Here is a 10509-nt window from a genome sequence, read left to right on the forward strand (position 1 = left end):
AAAATTGGATTGGGTGGTATGTGTTGGCATTTTGGTAATATACCAGCCTCCAGCACGGAGTGTAGACTCATCAGAGTTGAATAAAATGATTTTTGAGATGAGTATTCAGTTCTTTATGTTGTTGATAGTGGAAGATTTTAACCTCCATTTTGAGGATGTGTTTTGTGCTAGAGTTCAGAATTTTAAAACATTTCTTCAATGTTGTGATCTTAGACAGGTGATGGAAAGCCCTATCCATGAGGGAAGGAATTTATTGGACCTACTTATTAGGCCTGATCAGTTGAGTACTATTTATATGCCATCTTGGAAGATGGTGAATTTAGTCCCATAGTCAGATCATGATGCGTTTTTTGAGAAGGGGGGAGTCTGGATAGCATAGGAAGCAGGGTTATTGGTGCAGTAGGATTGATGTAGAGGTTTTTAGCTCCCTGCTGGAGGAGTGGGTAGTGGTAGAGTCTCTGGAAGATTTGAGGGTATAGGTGGAGAATTGGAATAAGTCTATAGTATCTGTTTTGGATGAGATTGCTCCTAGAAGGTGGCTAACCGTAAATAACCACCATTTTGGTGGTTTGGGGATGATTTACATAAGATGAGATGTAAGGTTAGATGATTTGAGTGTCGTTGGAAGAGGTTTGGGTCATGTTCAGATTTTTTGGATTACAGAAAATTCGTAAACAGCTAACGGGAAGTTAGCTTTCACTAAGAAGAGCAAGGCTTTTTCTGGTTCCATAATAAGAGCAGATAGTAGAAGTAAAGAGCTCTTTAAAATAGTAAGAATACTTCTGAGTCAAAGGAAGGCAAAAAATTTTCCAGGATGCCAAATTGCACAGAATTTGTGACTTAAGGGAGAAAACTAGATTTGGAGTTGAAATTGGGAGAACCCTAAGTAGTACAGTTGTATACCAGTGATATGCCTAGGAAAAGATTGAAAAGTGATGGGTTAGTGGAATTTAGATTGGGTACTGTGTTTGATCTAAAACAGATGTTGAATAGAATGAGACCTTTGGGTAGTTCTTTGGACCCTTGCTGTCCTGGGTTAACACAGCAAGGAGTGGAATGGTTGTCTCATACTGTTAATACCTCATTGGATGGGGGTGGGTGTCCAGAGGCATTTAAGGGGTCAGTAATTAGTCGACTGTTAAAGAAACTACAGTTAGACCCTGCTAAGTGTGAGAGTTATCAACCTATTATGCATTTAACTTTTCTGTCAAAAATCATTGAAAAGACAGTGGTGACTCAGCTTTCTGAGTTCCTAGGGAACACAGAAAGATTGGCAGATATGCAATTCGGTTTTAGACCGGGACTTAATACAGAGGCATTAGTACTACCTTTGCCGGATGACATTCTACAGTATTTAGATTTAGGGAAGTCTATTTTTGATTCTGTTAGATCTGTCTAGTGTGTTTGATGCGGTGGATCAAACAAACAGTCTTGATAAAGAAGTATTAGTAGGTGAGCTTAGGAAGTAAGGTGATGGATTGGATTTTCTCTTTCTTGAGTAATAGATCAAAGTAATCCAGGTGAGGGAAAAATGTTGTTGGCCAGAGAAGATAAGAGTGGGGGGGTTCTTTGTTTGTTGCCAATGCTTTTTAACATCTTTCAGGCCGAGGGTGAGTGCACTCTTCAAACTGGTGTTGGACACACATTTTGGACGCGCATCCATAACCCCTTATACAATAAGGGGTTTAGCGTGTCCATAACGTGCATCAAAACCCCCAAAACTTATGTCATTTGCCCCAGATGCTGAAAAAAAAAATGTGCACCCTGCGCACGCTGCCCGTTCCCTCTGAGGCTGCTCTGAAATCGGAGCGGCCTCTGAGGGAACTTTCATTCCACCCCCTCGGCCCTATCTAGACCCCCCCCCCCGCCTACTTTATCTGAAAAGTTACTACTGCCTCCGGGCAGTAGTAACTTACGTGTGTCGGGGCACTCGGCCACGCCCCCGGACCGCCCACACGCCCCCGATCCGACACCACGCCCCCTGACCGCCCCTTTTTGCAAGCCCTGGGACTTGCGTGCGCTGCCGAGCCTATGCAAAATAGGCTCGGTGCCCGCAGGGGGGTTTTAAAAGGGTTACGCGCGTACCTTCTTAGAAAATGCAGCTAAGAAGCAGGAACTGTTGAACATGCTCAGGAATTTCATAGAAAGCTCTAGAAATCATGTTCCATTTGATGCTGCTAGGATGTGACTGACGTGAACCGCTTGTCTTCAGAGAGAATTTAATAACCATGATTTTTCTTGATTCTTACATACATGATGATTTCTAAGATCTTTATATGTTATATTCTGGGAAAACAAGTGAGGGTACACTTAACGGCACAAAAGGGTTTTCAGTCCCTCATGAATGGATCAGACAGAAAACGCCTAACAATACTGCAGAAAAGAATTAGTTAAGTGAGGTTGTTTTATTCTCGACAATACTTTGTGAGATCATAAACCCATGTGAGAACCAAATTTTAAACAAAATCAAAAGCATCTGATGGGCCGGTATGTTGATTAAGCTCTATAACAAAGATGCCTTTTCTAGGAATTCAAACACTGCTGGATCACAAGGCAGATATACATCATATACATCCATTTTAATGCTTTAGCTAACTTTTTTTTTTGATTTGCAATCTAAAATGGAAGGGGCCCCATTCTGGAATTTTCCAGGGAAAGGCCCATTTTGTGGATCATTATCTGTGACTGAAATTTAGTGGCCCTGATAATCAAATTAAAACATAGGATCATGGATTTTGTCTAATCTAATTTTCATGATCATTAAGATTCAAGCAAAAACAGCAATCCAAAAACAGACCTGTCTCCAGAAAATACACTGAAGCCTGAAGAAAATCATACCAACCTTAAAGTATTTTAAAAATAAAAGTTTGCAACACACCTCTAGATAGAACCTGCACATGAGGTGCATATTAGATGGGCACATCTCTAACCAGAGAAAAGGGTTTCCTGAGAAAACCAGCAAAGACAAGAGATGGAAATAGTCAATGCACAATTCCTGTCTACCAAAGGATTTCACACGGAACAGTTATGGGTTCAGTCAAACAATTAGCAGTGCTGATATAATGCCATTCATCCCTGATGTACTCACCTTAAAAGGCCAAATCTGCTGATGAGTTTGGCTTCTTTGGCCTTTAGTAGTGAATATTGCAAAGATCAGGGCCGACTTTAGGCAGATGCAGAGCCTAGAGCAAATCGACTGCAGCAGAGTCTTGGACCACTGACCTGCTTGGCTCCAGAACCAAGCAGACAAAAAATTATAATGCTGGACTGCACTATGTGATGTGGTACAGGGCCCCCTAAGTGCATGGCCCAAGGCCATCACCCCTGTAGGTCCCTCCCCGGCAAAGATTTACAGCAAAAGTAACCCACAAAGATATTTGGAATAAGCTCCATAGCACTTCATTTAGACTTCCTGTCTTTAAAAAAAAAATGTTAATTTAATTTATTTATATACTGCATAAACAATCGAAAAAAGGAAAATGGTCTACAAATCCAACAAAACAACCAATGACACGGAACAAATATCCCCCCCTGTTCGCTCTGTCTCTTCCAGGCATATTTACCACTCACCCCATCTCCCACCCTGCAATCTTTCTTCTAAAATCAACACCTAGCAGAGACTATCAAAAGCCATGGTTGCTAAATATGTCCTACTATTCCTTAAGAATCCTTAGAAGGAAATATATGTGCTTTAATTAAGTTCCAGAATTTCAAATTTGCCTCTAACAGTAACTGGAAGCAAATTCCAGACTTGAGGTGCTATAGCAGTAAATGCCTGTTTGGAATAACAACCAGTTTTAAATTTGTACCCCTGGGAAAATCCTAAAGGAAAACCCTGAGAAGATCTAAGTACAGGTCCAGTTCTGTACAATTCCAATTTAGCAGATAGGGATTTCAGCCCATTAGTTCTCATACAACAGAAGGCCAACGTTAGCAATTTAAACCTTGTCCTTTCAAATACCAGCAAGCAATGTAATAAGGCCAGGAAAGCAGAGATTCTCTCCCACCTAGACTTACCATACACCAGGTGAGCTGCACTATTCTGTATTAACTGCAATTTGTGGGTAAAGCAAACTGGCAACCCCACCAGAATACTGCAGTAATCCAAACCCCCCGTAACAATACTGCAGCCTTTGGAGTGATCACATCCAAAAAGGGGCATAACTAATGCACTCTTTTCAACTGCTTATATGCCCTTTGGGAACGTTGCCCTACACAAATCTCCAAAAGGAAGATCAAGTCCAGGGTCACTCCCAGACTCTAAGAACATAAGAAATTGCCATGCTGGGACAGACCAAGGGTCCATCAAGCCCAGCATCCTGTTTCCAACAGAGGCCAAAAACCAGGCCACAAGAACCTGGCAATTACCCAAACACTAAGAAGAACCCATGCTACTGATGCGATTAATAGCAGTGGCTATTCCCTAAGTATAATTGATTAATAGCCATTAATGGACTTCTCCTCCAAGAACTTATCCAAACCTTTTTTGAACCCAGTTACACTAACTGCACTAACTACCTTCTCTGGCAACAAATTCCAGAGCTTTATTGTGCGTTGAGTGAAAAAGAATTTTCTCCAATTAGTCTTAAATGTGTTACTTGCTAACTTCATGGAATGCCCCCTAGTCCTTCTATTATTCGAAAGTGTAAATAACAGAGTCACATCTACTCGTTCAAGACCTCTCATGATCTTAAAGACCTCTATCATATCCCCCCTCAGCCGTCTCTTCTCCAAGCTGAACAGCCCTAACTCTTCAGCCTTTCTTCATAGGGGAGCTGTTCCATCCCCTTTATCATTTTGGTTGCCCTTCTCTGTACCTTCTCCATCACAACTATATCTTTTTTGAGATGCGGCGACCAGAATTGTACACAGTATTCAAGGTGCGGTCTCACCATGGAGCGATACAGAGGCATTATGACATTTTCCGTTTTATTCACCATTCCCTTTCTAATAATTCCTAACATTCTGTTTGCTTTTTTGACTGCTGCAGCACACTGAGTCGACGATTTTAAAGTAGTATCCACTATGATGCCTAGATCTTTTTCCTGGGTGGTAGCTCCTAACATGGAACCTAACATCGTGTAACTACAGCAAGGGTTATTTTTCCCTATGTGCATCACCTTGCACTTGTCCACATTAAATTTCATCTGCCATTTGGATTCCCAATCTTCCAGTCTTGCAAGGTCCTCCTGTAATGTATCACAGTCTGCCTGTGATTTAACTACTCTGAATAATTTTGTATCATCCGCAAATTTGATAACCTCACTCGTCGTATTCCTTTCCAGATCATTTATATATTTATTGAAAAGCACCGGTCCCAATACAGATCCCTACCTTAGGCACCACACATGGCCTTCCAACACAGGCTGCACTGACATCACTAATAGGTTCTCAAAAACTTCTACAACTCCCCAAATTTGTTTTATCTATTTAAGCTACTTCCTTGAATCCACTCCACAAGTCTAATCAAACACACATTTAAAAATCACACCGTCTCATGCAGCCATCCTTGATGGGAATCAGAAATGGATATCAATGGCATAAATATATCCATCTTGAAAAAATATCTGTGCAACCACATATGAAATATAGTCACATTTAAACACCTCAAGTGAGAAACAATGTAGCCTGATACCAGACCTCATACCACGGCATAATAAGTAATGCTAATTTAGCATGTATTGAATCTGCCAGTATGTATAATCATAGGTCTTTAACAAATTAAATTTTTCTTTTCATTTTCTTGCTTCCGTGCAAACAAACTTGTGAATCTTGTGAATCAAATAATTACTTAAAAGAAAACAGCTTTTTTTCTCTTTTCATTAGATCATATTTTTGATCATTAAGTCATGTTTGACCGACACTTAGCTTAGTAATGATGGTGAAGAAACGCCATGTTTTTTCTTCGGAGCCTAGTATGGAAAAGCCCGACACTGGATCCGTGTTTCGGCGCGTGCCTTCGTCGGGGGCCGAAATGACTGTTAATATAAAAGAATGCATCAGAAAAATTGACAAAAAGTTATAAATATTTATCAATTGTGGTGGGAATTCAGCAATACAAACACGATATTGGAGCGGCTGGAGATGGCGGCTTCTGCCGGTGTTACGTTTCTTCCACACAGGTGAAAGAAAACACGCCCTTCTTTTTAAACCAATGAATAACCAATCATCGTGTGCTACGTAAATGATGACGTACAAAGGTATATGTAGGCATTTAAACCAAAGAGAACCATTCGACCGAGAGATTGAGTCCCATAGGCTGTATCGTGTTTAGTTTAAAGATCCATTGCTGTTCCCTAACGTTTAATAATTTTTGTGGATCACCTCCCCTCCCTGATAGTTGGATCATATCTATCACCCTCCATCTCAGATCCACGAACTGATGTTGTTTTGAGAGGCAGTGTGCTACAATTGGAGCCTGTAATTTCCCAGTTTGTAGACAACTTTTATGCTCAATGAGTCTTGTGCGTATTAAACGTTTGGTCCGGCCAACATAAAATAAATCACAGGGACATTTGATGATATATATCACATGTGAAGACTGACAGTTCGAATGAGTTCTTGCCGACCATTTTCTTCCGTGGGAATCCGTCCAATCAGGACCTGCTAGAGTAGTTGCACAAAAAGAACATTTTTGACATGGCCAATGGCCTATTGGTAAATCAGATGTATCAGTATTAACAGGTGAGTAAAATGAATGCGTTAAGATTTCTCTTAAGTTCTTGCCACGACTGTATGTAAATATGGGCAGTTCAGAAAAGATATTGTAAGTCTGTAAAACATGCCAATATTTTCGTATAATACCTGCTATTACAGTAGATTTTGATGAATACCGTATAGTGCATACCAAAGGATGTATTTCAGAATTAGACGATTCATCTAATAATAACCATTGACGATGAACATTAGATGCACGTTTCCATGCTTTTCTAACAATACCAGATGGATAATCACGCTGTAATAATTGTGTTGCCAATTGCTGAGCCTGTGAATAAAACTCTGATTTATCTGTACACAGACGTCGTAGGCGGAGAAATTGTCCGATGGGCAGATTCCTTTTTAGGCTATACGAGTGCCAACTAGAAAAATGCAACAAAGTGTTACAATCTGATGGTTTTCTATACAGTGAAGTAATTAAATGATCATCTTGTTTAATAATCATAATGTCCAAAAAATTGATATACATATGATGATGTAAAGTGAAAAAAATATTATTATCAACAGAATTTAACCAATCTAAAAATGCATTAAGGTGTTGTACACTACTATGCCACAGAAAAAAGATGTCATCAATGTATCGGACCCAATGAGAAATGTGTATGAAATAACTGGAAGAATATATATGTGTGGACTCAAAATCAGCCATAAACAGATTGGCCAAACTTGGCGCCATGGTGGTGCCCATAGCAGTTCCATGAATCTGTTGATAAAAACGTTGATTGAAGATGAAATAATTTTCTTTGAGCGCTATCTCTGCCAATTTTAACAAAAATATAGTAGGGATCCGATGGGGTCTTGTTCTAGTATCCAAGTTCTGTTCCAAAATAGTAAGAGATTGTTGCTGGGGAATACTGGTATATAGTGCACGTATATCTAAAGTAACAAGAATGACATCTGAAGAAAAATGAACCGAAGCTAAAATATTCAGCATCGATTTTGTGTCTTTGACATACGATGTAATCTGTGGTACCAACGGTTGTAAAAATTTGTCAACAAACACCGAAAGTGGTTCAAGTAAAGAACCAACTGTGCTGACAATGGGTCTTCCCGGTGGGTCCACATTATCCTTATGGATTTTAGGGAGCATATAGATGGTAGGAGTACTGTAAACTGAATTGACTAGAAAAGATTTCTCTTTTGAAGTTAAGAAACCGATTACAAAAGCATCTTCAACTATTTCTTCAATCTTCAGTCTAATACGCACAAGACTCATTGAGCATAAAAGTTGTCTACAAACTGGGAAATTACAGGCTCCAATTGTAGCACACTGCCTCTCAAAACAACATCAGTTCGTGGATCTGAGATGGAGGGTGATAGATATGATCCAACTATCAGGGAGGGGAGGTGATCCACAAAAATTATTAAACGTTAGGGAACAGCAATGGATCTTTAAACTAAACACGATACAGCCTATGGGACTCAATCTCTCGGTCGAATGGTTCTCTTTGGTTTAAATGCCTACATATACCTTTGTACGTCATCATTTACGTAGCACACGATGATTGGTTATTCATTGGTTTAAAAAGAAGGGCGTGTTTTCTTTCACCTGTGTGGAAGAAACGTAACACCGGCAGAAGCCGCCATCTCCAGCCGCTCCAATATCGTGTTTGTATTGCTGAATTCCCACCACAATTGATAAATATTTATAACTTTTTGTCAATTTTTCTGATGCATTCTTTTATATTAACAGTCATTTCGGCCCCCGACGAAGGCACGCGCCGAAACACGGATCCAGTGTCGGGCTTTTCCATACTAGGCTCCGAAGAAAAAACATGGCGTTTCTTCACCATCATTACTAAGCTAAGTGTCGGTCAAACATGACTTAATGATCAAAAATATGATCTAATGAAAAGAGAAAAAAAGCTGTTTTCTTTTAAGTAATTATTTGATTCACAAGATTCACAAGTTTGTTTGCACGGAAGCAAGAAAATGAAAAGAAAAATTTAATTTGTTAAAGACCTATGATTATACATACTGGCAGATTCAATACATGCTAAATTAGCATTACTTATTATGCCGTGGTATGAGGTCTGGTATCAGGCTACATTGTTTCTCACTTGAGGTGTTTAAATGTGACTATATTTCATATGTGGTTGCACAGATATTTTTTCAAGATGGATATATTTATGCCATTGATATCCATTTCTGATTCCCATCAAGGATGGCTGCATGAGACGGTGTGATTTTTAAATGTGTGTTTGATTAGACTTGTGGAGTGGATTCAAGGAAGTAGCTTAAATAGATAAAACAAATTTGGGGAGTTGTAGAAGTTTTTGAGAACCTATTAGTGATGTCAGTGCAGCCTGTGTTGGAAGGCCATGTGTGGTGCCTAAGGTAGGGATCTGTATTGGGACCGGTGCTTTTCAATAAATATATAAATGATCTGGAAAGGAATACGACGAGTGAGGTTATCAAATTTGCGGATGATACAAAATTATTCAGAGTAGTTAAATCACAGGCAGACTGTGATACATTACAGGAGGACCTTGCAAGACTGGAAGATTGGGAATCCAAATGGCAGATGAAATTTAATGTGGACAAGTGCAAGGTGATGCACATAGGGAAAAATAACCCTTGCTGTAGTTACACGATGTTAGGTTCCATGTTAGGAGCTACCACCCAGGAAAAAGATCTAGGCATCATAGTGGATACTACTTTAAAATCGTCGACTCAGTGTGCTGCAGCAGTCAAAAAAGCAAACAGAATGTTAGGAATTATTAGAAAGGGAATGGTGAATAAAACGGAAAATGTCATAATGCCTCTGTATCGCTCCATGGTGAGACCGCACCTTGAATACTGTGTACAATTCTGGTCGCCGCATCTCAAAAAAGATATAGTTGTGATGGAGAAGGTACAGAGAAGGGCAACCAAAATGATAAAGGGGATGGAACAGCTCCCCTATGAAGAAAGGCTGAAGAGTTAGGGCTGTTCAGCTTGGAGAAGAGACGGCTGAGGGGGGATATGATAGAGGTCTTTAAGATCATGAGAGGTCTTGAACGAGTAGATGTGACTCTGTTATTTACACTTTCGAATAATAGAAGGACTAGGGGGCATTCCATGAAGTTAGCAAGTAACACATTTAAGACTAATTGGAGAAAATTCTTTTTCACTCAACGCACAATAAAGCTCTGGAATTTGTTGCCAGAGAAGGTAGTTAGTGCAGTTAGTGTAACTGGGTTCAAAAAAGGTTTGGATAAGTTCTTGGAGGAGAAGTCCATTAATGGCTATTAATCAATTATACTTAGGGAATAGCCACTGCTATTAATCGCATCAGTAGCATGGGTTCTTCTTAGTGTTTGGGTAATTGCCAGGTTCTTGTGGCCTGGTTTTTGGCCTCTGTTGGAAACAGGATGCTGGGCTTGATGGACCCTTGGTCTGTCCCAGCATGGCAATTTCTTATGTTCTTAGAGTCTGGGAGTGACCCTGGACTTGATCTTCCTTTTGGAGATTTGTGTAGGGCAACGTTCCCAAAGGGCATATAAGCAGTTGAAAAGAGTGCATTAGTTATGCCCCTTTTTGGATGTGATCACTCCAAAGGCTGCAGTATTGTTACGGGGGGTTTGGATTACTGCAGTATTCTGGTGGGGTTGCCAGTTTGCTTTACCCACAAATTGCAGTTAATACAGAATAGTGCAGCTCACCTGGTGTATGGTAAGTCTAGGTGGGAGAGAATCTCTGCTTTCCTGGCCTTATTACATTGCTTGCTGGTATTTGAAAGGACAAGGTTTAAATTGCTAACGTTGGCCTTCTGTTGTATGAGAACTAATGGGCTGAAATCCCTATCTGCTA

The sequence above is a fragment of the Rhinatrema bivittatum genome, chromosome 10, assembly GCF_901001135.1.
Source record: "Rhinatrema bivittatum chromosome 10, aRhiBiv1.1, whole genome shotgun sequence".
NCBI classification, from domain to species: Eukaryota; Metazoa; Chordata; class Amphibia; order Gymnophiona; family Rhinatrematidae; genus Rhinatrema; species Rhinatrema bivittatum.